The sequence below is a fragment of the Cavia porcellus genome, unplaced genomic scaffold, assembly GCF_034190915.1.
Source record: "Cavia porcellus strain 051 isolate PalLab524CR breed Dunkin Hartley unplaced genomic scaffold, mCavPor4.1 scaffold_27, whole genome shotgun sequence".
NCBI classification, from domain to species: domain Eukaryota; kingdom Metazoa; phylum Chordata; class Mammalia; order Rodentia; family Caviidae; genus Cavia; species Cavia porcellus.
This window is the reverse complement of record NW_026947510.1, coordinates 52,843,230-52,853,128: the sequence shown is the minus strand read 5'-3', so window position 1 is coordinate 52,853,128 and position 9,899 is coordinate 52,843,230. Positions and strand designations below refer to the sequence as shown.

The 9,899-nt window shown below is 45.5% G+C and overlaps 1 long non-coding RNA gene across 1 annotated transcript; it reads left to right on the top strand.

Annotated features, from left to right (window-relative positions):
• Positions 1-425: 425 nt before the first annotated feature.
• Positions 426-7,088, top strand: LOC134473596 (uncharacterized). The gene is made up of 4 exons (XR_010043907.1): positions 426-648; positions 2,753-2,839; positions 4,101-4,318; positions 6,145-7,088. It is a non-coding gene; the product is annotated as an uncharacterized LOC134473596 (long non-coding RNA).
• The last annotated feature ends 2,811 nt before the right edge of the window (positions 7,089-9,899 follow it).

Here is a 9,899-nt window from a genome sequence, read left to right as displayed (position 1 = left end):
TGCGCTCAGCTCTGGACCAGAGCTGCAGTCTTGAAGAAGCTAAACACAGCCCCATGGACTTGAATGTTTACAACACTTAAATCGCCACGCCTTCACCTAGATCATCCTCGGGTTGTCAACAGACGCTCACCAGCCTGTCTCCACGGTTGGGCTTTAGTTTCAGAAAGGAAAGAGACCCTGATCCTCCCCCTGGAGCTCACAGAGCGCCAGTAAATTCCGCAGAGAGAACAGCCAAGCGCCTCCTCCTACCTCAGCAAAGGTGTGTACGTGGGGGCACCCGAGCTGGGCTCTGCGCCCTTCAACCAGAAGGGGGCGCTCAGCGAACCGCTCAGCCGGGCCTGACCGAGCGGTGAGCGTGGCCCGCGACGCAAGTGTCACCACCAGGGGACGCGCCAGCCTTCCCGCCTCGCTGCGCATAAGCAGATCGGCCGCCTACCAGCTCGCTAGGAGCTGCATGGGTGTCTTTTCATAAACTCAGCTGGAGTGAGACCCTGACGGCTGGCCCAGCTCTCCCCACCAGCTCTGGAGGATCCCTAATATTGACGCAGTGGGAGATCAGCTGCATTGGAGGGGCGCAAAGGGTGGCTCTCCACCCTCCACAGCCTCAGCTCCTCCCCAGTCCCCGGAACACACAGGTCAAGCCCGCTGGTGCGTCTTCCCCCAAGCCCCTTCCTCAGCGGGTGAGAGGGAGGCCTTGATCCCAGCACGTGGGCAGCCGCCAGCACTGCTTCCCAGCTGCTTCTGAGGCCACCTCTCTCTGTCTGTCCCCTTGTTTTAGGATACGGGCGCATTTGTTGGGGGGGGGGGGGGCTGAAACTGTATCAGAAAAATCTGCATTGAAACAACACAAGACCAAGCATGAAAGCGCACATCTGCAACCCTGGCCTCTGGACAGGAAGGTCGCAAATTCTAGTCTAACTTGGTCAACCAGGGAGACCCTGTCTCAAAATTATTAAAAAAGGACTAGGGATGCTGTTTAAATATCTGGGTTCAATCCCCAGGACCACTCAAAAAATATTAAAATAATTTCACACAGAGAGAAAAGTTGCAAAAATAGTTCCAAAAAAATTCCCGAAATGTTTACACTTCGCTGCTCTTGATTTTTCCTTGAGCCTTCCTTATTTTTCTGAACTGTTTTTCAGTAAACCGCAGAGTTAAAAACTCTTTCATTCCTAAACTCTTCAGCGTGGTTTCCTGAAAACGTGGACATTTTCTTGGATCACCTCAGTGCTGTGTTCAAAGCCAGGAAATTTAACATCATCGATAAAATATCTCCAACTTATCTAGAGAGGTTTTCAAACCTCTTTTGATCTTGTGCATGTTCTTTAGAGCACAAGAAAAAAAAATGCTAAACGCATTTGGGATCCAGTCCAGCAGGTCCGGTACTTGGTCATCCTGTCTCTGCACACCTTTAATCTGGCAGGCCCTCTCTGTCTTTCATCTCTAAAGCATCAGGGTGATCTCTTTGGTAGAACCCTCCACTGTGGGTCTCCTTACCATCAGATTCACTCGGGATTTTGGCAGCAGTGCCACAGAAACACAAGTGACGCCCTCTCTCTCTCTCTCTCTCTGCATCTCACCAGGAGGTACCTAACGTGGCCCTGTCCCATCACTGCTGAGGGTAACGCGGGCCATTTCGTAAAATTGGGGTCCTCCTGAATGTCTCTTAATGTGTTCCCAGGGGTGAGCAGACCTCCTGGTCACTTTTTCCTCTTTTGAATTAATCAGCACCTCATGAGATTCGGTGAATTTGTGCTAATATGCTGTTTCTCATCAAACCGATTTATCTCCTGAGTAATTTGACTATTCATTCATTGTTCCCTGAAACAGTCTTTGCCGTGAGCTTGCCACAGTGTGATGCTCTGGTTCCACGAGTCCTTCTCCGTCTCTTAGGAGGCAGTCTACAGGAGGAGGGATTTCTCTTCCCTTCCATGCCTGTGCTCACTCTTTTGTTTATATCAATACAGACCATTGGATTCTTATTTTATTCTGGGTTACAATCTGTTATTATTATTATATGTTTTGGTGTTCAAAATATCTAAGATTCAGTCAAATCTGTTAAATGTTTCACTATCCATTTTTTAAACAATAAAACAACCCTTTAAGATGGGGGTAAAATGCACATAACATAAAACCTGCCATCTGCTCTGTGTTTAATGTACAGTTCCCCGAATTAAGTACACCCACATTGTTGTGATGGGATCACCACCCTCCTTCTAGAACGCTTGCCTTGCAAAACTGAAACCCTGCATCTGTTAGACAATAACTTGTGCCATCATCTGCCGGGGACCTGGCCAAGATCCCCCACCTCCTGAAGGGTGAAATAAGACACAGACAGTTTCAGTAATGTATAAAGTGGGGCTGGGAGGTCAGTGCCTCTCTGTGCCTGTAATGCATTTCAGAAGGGAGGGGATGTGTACTTTTCCTGGAACAGGGCGGTGATTGCTGTGGGCTAGGGAAAAGGCCAAAGCATTCTTGCAAGGATGAGACAAGGGCCAAAAGGAAACTGTTTTTTCCCCCAGGAGAAATTTTTACTGCTGCTACTATGTTGCTTTAAAGATCCTCATAGTCCTCAGCAGGTCTTATCCTGCCCTGGGAATGCCACTGCGTCACTAGCTGAAGGTCTTCAGAGAGCGGGGAGGCTCTGAGGTCCAGCTTACCGGGTAGCACAAAGATGGCCTCGGAAATCTTCTGGACCCAATTTATAATCTGTGTTCCTAACGTTCCCCCCTTTCTGTTTATTTGATTGCAGAAGTGGAATCCCAGTGAGCTGTGGCCACAGAACTTCTAGACGCCGGTGGGTCTGAGTTCCTCTGCAGAAGACTAAGAATAAAACCAGGTGACCTAAACCAATCACTACGAGTACAGCCGTGTAAACCAGAAATGAGCCTTGAGATATTTAAAAGGATTCAGCTACTTGAGGATGTCAGAAAATTTATTCTAATCTTGCATTTTTTCATCAAAATTTTGAGTTTGTTGAGACATAGACAATAATTTTTTTTGGTAAAATATCTAGGTCCAGAGTTATATTTTGATGTGTGGCCCTCTGAATATTTATTAACGTGTTTCCAGGGGTGAGCAGACTGATGAGTCTGGTCGGGGACTTAGGCAAAACTGGCGGTTCATAGTGACACTTGAGGCTTTGCTGTGTCTGCAGACTTTCACTTTGATCTGCCACCCAGAGAACTACAGTCCTAGCACGCTTTTTTGTGGCTGAGGCTTGGTGACTAGCATGTGCTGTTTTCCAAGCTTTGTCTGCTGTCTTTGTCCAACTGTCCACAAAATGAGCTGCCTCAATGGAGTGACCAAGAGCAACAGGACAGACAGGCACATTGGAAATCAGCGGTACTAAAGAGACTATCCCAGCAACAATCAGGCTAATTATTTTTTTTAGTTCTATATACAGGATGATCACTAAGGACTGCAAAAGTTGTAGCATTGGAGTGTGAGACCAAGGCTCAGTTAATTTAACCGATATTGGGGCTGGGGATTTAGCTCAGGGGCATAAGTGCCTGCCTTGCAAGCTCACGGTCATGAGTTCGATCCTCGGTACCAAAAATAAAAATAAGAAAATAAATTAACCGGTATCCACACTCCTGGCATCCATCCCAGGGCTATTAGACTTCTATCAATATTGTCTCTTGCTTGGTGCAGTGACTTTAGGTACATCTGGTACGTGTAAGGGAAGTTTCACTCCAGACTATCGATCCATAAAGGAGATCACAAGGATGGTAAATACACAGGGAAGCTCTTTGCCTGCCACTTCGTTTGCCCAACACAGTAACAGTGTCCTTAGTTGGGTGCATATTATAACCCATCCATTTTTTCCACCACAATACAGGACAGGGCAAGCTTCCAAACGGCAGTGTATAGGCTCAGATTTGCCGTTAATCAAAGCCCATGGGATTAGTGTGCTAAATCTTGCACCTTCCACATAAGCTCCCCTGCAGGGAGGATCTGGACGGCTATCTTGTTAATCCGTTTCCATAAGGCCTCTTACCAATCAGAAGCATTGTTAGCCCTTCATTGCATACTCTAGGGCTCCAGTCAATAAAATTATTTCATCATAGACATTTTTATCTCCCTTTTCCCTTGCAAAGGCACCAAGAAGGAGAGAAAGTTTTTGTGTTATTATTCCAGTAAGTGTGATTTTCACAAAGAGGGACATGAGAGGCAAATCGATCTCTTCATCCGTTACATGAATCGAATCGAAGATCAAAATGATGAATTGATCATGATGATGCATCAGCCAATTTTGGGCACCAGGAGAAAGACAGTAATTGGATTGTATTGTCCTAGATCCTACACTCAATGGAGGGTGAGTGAAACGAGAGATAATTTATACGACCTTACCCTGCATCTCTGGTGATGATGAAGGACCAGCTACTCAGTCAGCCTAGGATGAACTTGTGACTTCTGATAGATTTCAGGAGGAGGCAGCCCAAGAAAGGGGTTTGAGAGGGCGGATCTGGCACACACTCCCGATACTCTTGTTCCAGCACAGGGTCATGCACACAGCTCAGGCCATGATGGCCATCACACAAAGAACATTTTTTGGTTTCACCACAGTCCATTGCTTTCTTCTCCCAGGCTCGTGTATTGTTGGATGGCAGCGGTACTGTGGCTCCACCGCCTGTTAACACCCAAGCTTCCCCTCGGTCCCACGTTACTAGCAGTGACCGATCTTCCTAGGCACCTGCTTGTTTATCTGCCCATAACACTGGGCTGGAAGCAGAAGCAGCCTGCCAATTAAATTCAGCAGGAGAGCATGTTTCTGTGCTCAAATTAAAAAAAATTAAAGTGAAAGTAGCAAGGTCTAATGGTGCTTTAGGGGGCGACCGCACTCCCCCTTTTCTGTTTGTTTAGTTGAATTTTAACGGATAGGTGTGCTCTCTCTGCAGCTGTTTGTCCTTATGGGTTGTAAGAAGTTCCTGTGATGTGCTTCATACACCAGAGCTGAAATAGGGAAGAGAAGGCTCTGCTTACATAAGAAGGGCCATTTTCAGTTTTTAGGTATAAGGAACTCCCATAGGTGCAAAGGTAGACAAGCAGAGCTGTTCAACATGTCTCAACTTCTCTCCCGTATGGCAAGTGGCATGAGTCATGTGACAACACGTATCTATTTAAACAGGAACCAATTATAATGGGGAGGAGGGGAGATGGGTACCATCCATTTGTCAAAGTTCATTTTCCTTAAGTCCTCGGGGATTGCTACCCTCAGGTGGAAACAGGTCAAAGAATTCTTCAGCAAGTAGTGCAGGACAGTACAGTCTGTATAGCTTGTGATGGCAACCATTGAAATCTTTAGCCAAAACTTTGCTCTTTGGATGACGAGGAGCCTGGGATTGTCTGGTCAAATCAAAAGGAGTCGCAATGCTATTAAAGAATCAGCCTGTTGATTACCAAGAGCCAATGGTTCTAGTAGATTGAATTGTGGTCTAAGAGGTCCAGTATCAATGGGATCAGAGTGGTTTTTGAATGGCTCATGATAATCTAAGAAATAAGTTAAATAGTGGAGGTTCTAGTGTAGCCTGAAGGGTGGCACTTTCTAGACATTAGGTAAGAAACACTGCATAGGCAGAATCACTAATGATGTTAATAAGGGTTTGACTTGTTAATTATAAAACATAAAGAATAGGAGTGACTTCTAATTGTTGAGCTGAAAACTCTGAGTTCAAAATATCACAATGGAAGTCCTTATTCCAGATGGCTGCATTTCCTTTTGAGGAGCCATGGGTAGAGTAAGTTGGTTCTAATTGTGTAATTTTAGGTATGATATGTGGATGTTTAAGGAAGAATTGAAAAATAGGACCACTAGGAAAATGACAATCAATTTGTCCTATAAAATCAGCAAAAGCAACTTGCTAGTGTAACAATGTAACATGATAGACCATTGAGATAAATCTATAGGGCAATATAATCATAGATGGATCAACAGCAAACAATCAACAGAAGTGGGTTCTTCCCAAGACAATGATTTTAGCAGTCTGTACAATCGAGAATCATAAAATTGACTCAAAAGTCCAGTAAGAGAATGAGGAGTAATTAAAACACTCAAGCCATAAGGCTGATTACTATTGATACCATACACTTGCTGTTCTTGTAATATTTTCTCTACTAATTGTAATTCTTTCTGTGCCTCAGGGGTTAATTGTGGAAAGTCAATCTAAGAGACTCCTTGTGGGATATCATAAAGATGTCTTAATGTGTTAAGTGACTGACCAGTTTAGGATGGATCCGATCAATGTCTCCTGGGAACTTTTGGAAATCATTTAAAGTCAACAATGGATCTTTTTCTTATTTTGATTTTTTGAAATCTCACTGCCTACTTTGTTAATAAAGTTCCTAAATAATAAGGGCTGGAAATCTGTACCTTACCAGGGACTAGGCAAAGGCCAAAAGCCTTTAGATCCCTTTCCCCAATGCAGTCAAGTTATATAGAGTCAGTTGCTAATAAAGTACCACCACTGTAGTAGACAATTATGCTTGAGGAAATAGTTCTCTAGTATTTTGCAGGGCTTGTCCTACAAAACGTTGACACACGTTGGGGACTGTTACTCATCCCTTGTGGCAAAACTGCCCATTGATATCTTTTCATAGTTTTCTCAAAGTTTACACTAGGTATAAAGACAGCAAATTTCTGACAATCAAAAGGATGCAAGGCAATTGTAAAGAAGCAGTCCTTGAGATCCACAGTGACCAGTGTCCACTCCCTAGGCACAGCAGTGGGGAATGGAAGCCCTGGCTGCAGTGCTTCCATCAGCTGCAAACAAGCATTAACTGTTCTCAAATGCTGTAACAATCTCCACTTACCAGGATTTTGGGGAATAAAAAACACAGAGGTGTTCCAAGGACTAACTGATGACTCCAAGTGACCCAATTGAATCTGTTTCTGTATTAACTCATATAGATGTACAAGCTTCTGTTTGAGGGGTTGTTGATCTACCCAAACAGAAATTCCAGTATTCATTGTAGGAGTAAAGCCACCTTTGGAGGAGAAGTACTAACAAATGGATTGATAGTCAGTTCCTATCCAAACTAGTTTAACCTCAACATTTGAAGACTCAGGCCCGTCCTGCAAATTTTTTCCAATCCCATTCCAAACCAGTATCCAGTTCTTTTGTCATATTTTCACCCACAGATGTAGATTCAATGGTTAACTTCATTTTCTATTCCTTTAATGAATCTCTCCCCCATAGATTAACAGGTATGGGTGCTATACATGGCAGGAAGGAACCAGTTTGGTAGGCTGACTCTGAATAAGATAAGAGACACACACTTTGTGAAGCCAGTTGTAGTGACCCAAACCCCACTAGTGAGGTTGAAGTTGTTTTTGTAGGCAACAGACAGCCCATTGATAAGTAGACATCACAAGGATGTCAGCACCTGTATCTACCAAGCTCCAAACATCTCTTCCGTTAATATTGAACTATATCTGTAACCTATATCTGTCTTTTAGATGTGTCTTTGAAACCTTTGGTTATTGTTCATGAATATCTATAGCTCAGATCATCAGCCTTAGGTGCAAGCAATATAATTAACTTGAGCTACCATAATCACTTGGCTCAAATACTCAAATATTCATGGACTGAACAGCAACCTGGTTTTCCCTCTTATGATCAGCATCTATTATCCCAGGTAGCACTGTGATATCTTTTAAATTTACATCTGCCTTTCCCACCACCAGTCTGACAGTGCCATCTGGTGGGAATCCCCAAGTTCCTGTAAGTTCATCTCCCACTATGAGGTGACCTTCTGAGCAGCAGGGAGGGAGATCTAGTCCTGCACTCCTTGGAGTTCCACAGGTGAGAGGAGTAATGTCCCTTCTGGGACCCAGGCCTGCTGGCAGGTCTGCACTGGATAATTTGAAGGTGTGGGGGTAGGGGGCTGTACGGAGACTCAAACTCAGGACCTTGCACCTGCCAGACAGACACTAAGTTAAATTCCCAGCCCCCATGTACTGGATAAATTTGGCTGAGGTTCTGACTAGAGCCAAGAGTCGCCCCTGTTATTTGGGGGCCCCATGGCTGGCCTCAACCCCTGTTTCCCACCAGAGGGGTCCCATCTTTATGGTATTTTAGCATCTCTATGATATTTTACCCAAGTGTGTTTCCCTTCTCAAGCAAGGGCATGACCCAGGAGGGGCTGCCTCTGTCCCTCCCCCCCCCATGCTAGTGTTTCCTGGAGGCACCCCATTTTCCCACAGTTGAAACATCTAACACCCTCAGTGTTGGTATCTCCGACTCTCATAGGGAGGTCAACATTGCTTGAGCTAACACAGCATCCCTGTGGCTCTCTGTGCCAACGTCCTTGCAAGTCTTAATATAACTGTCCAAATTCCTCGTAGCCTTAACCACAGCCAAAGCTCACTTGCAATCTTTGTGTAACATTATCTTAAGCAAGCTGGAGAATAAGACATGAGCTGCCCAGGGCACGAGGAACTCGACAAGAAACTGCCTCTTGCAACCGAGCCACAGAGTGAGATTAGGATTCTCTTGGATTTTATAAAATACTGAGGAAGGACTGGCCAATGCCCTCTCCTGGGGAACAGTAAGCCAAGCCTCCCTCAATAAATGGCCAGTTTGTTCAATACCTTACTGGTATTTTGTATTTGTTGAGCTGTATCAGCAAAACCCCCCAGTGCCCAACAGCATTTCAGCCGTGATATGTGCCCTAGCATTATCCTGCCTGCTCCTGGCAGCCTGACCCACTGTGATCTCTTGTGGCTGAACACTAAGATGTAAATATTGGCGAGGTGACAAACAGGATCAAGCCAAATGTCTCACATCAAGGGGAGTCAGATGGTAATTTCCTACGACCAAATCTAAAATTCCCAGAGTAAGTGTTCCCTGAGCTCCATTATTAACCACACTCTGTTTTAATTACTTTAATTACTGGAAATCAAATGCCTGATAATCCACAATAGCTTGATTTTAATTGTTAGGGTCTGGTTGGGTAGCATGGAAAACCACAAAGCTCCAGAACCTCTGGATGTGTAGCTTTGTCTTGGACTCAGCTTTGATACTTAGACATACAAGGCGCCACGCGTAGTTGTTTTGAGAAATCCGTGACACCGGCGTGGAGCCTGGAGATATTCCTCACCGGCCCTCCGATCTCCCGCGGTGCAGGGGGGGGGCGGGAGGCCACTCAGACCTCACCTACTTTTATTTCCCAAGGGATCACATCTCTATCATCCACACCCACCCTGCTGAGTCTTGTTCTCTTTTATTTTGTACAAAGACGCCCTCTGGACTCAATTATAATTTGTGGTTCCCCAACAATCAGCCCTTCCTGGATCGTTCCGATGGGTTCCTGTTATTCCACAAGCATTTCCTCCCTTTCCGGCGCAGCACGGGGATCCTGGGCTCAGGCCGTAGCTCAGCAGCAGAGAACTTGCTTAGACCGTGCGAGGCTCAGGGCTCCGCCTCAGCCCGGAAAACAAAACAGGCAAACAAATAAATGAAAACCAAACAAAAAGCCAGCAACAGCAACCGCAAAACAGCGGGGCTTGCGGTGCCCTTTTTCCATTCCTGCTCCCCTGACACCTAGACCTGCGGGCAGGGTCTATTCTTTGTCCTGGGCATTGCTTCCTCCTGCCACTCTCAGGGCACAGAGCTGGAGTGTGAGCGTGTGTACACTAGCATGTGCACGCGTGCGTGTGTACACACACACACACACACACACACACACACACCCCTCTGTCTCTGTGTCTACCTCTCCTGGAACTCCGAGTTCACCCTTCTCCAGCTCCAGTCTGGTATCACGAATTCTTTCTCCCCTCCTCTCTTCCTGAATTTGTTTTCCTCGCTTCCATAGAGAAGCAGTTGGTTCCCGGGCCCCTCAACGTGGTCAATTATTTGCTTGGCCCTGCTTTGTGACTGGTAATCTGTATCCTGTGA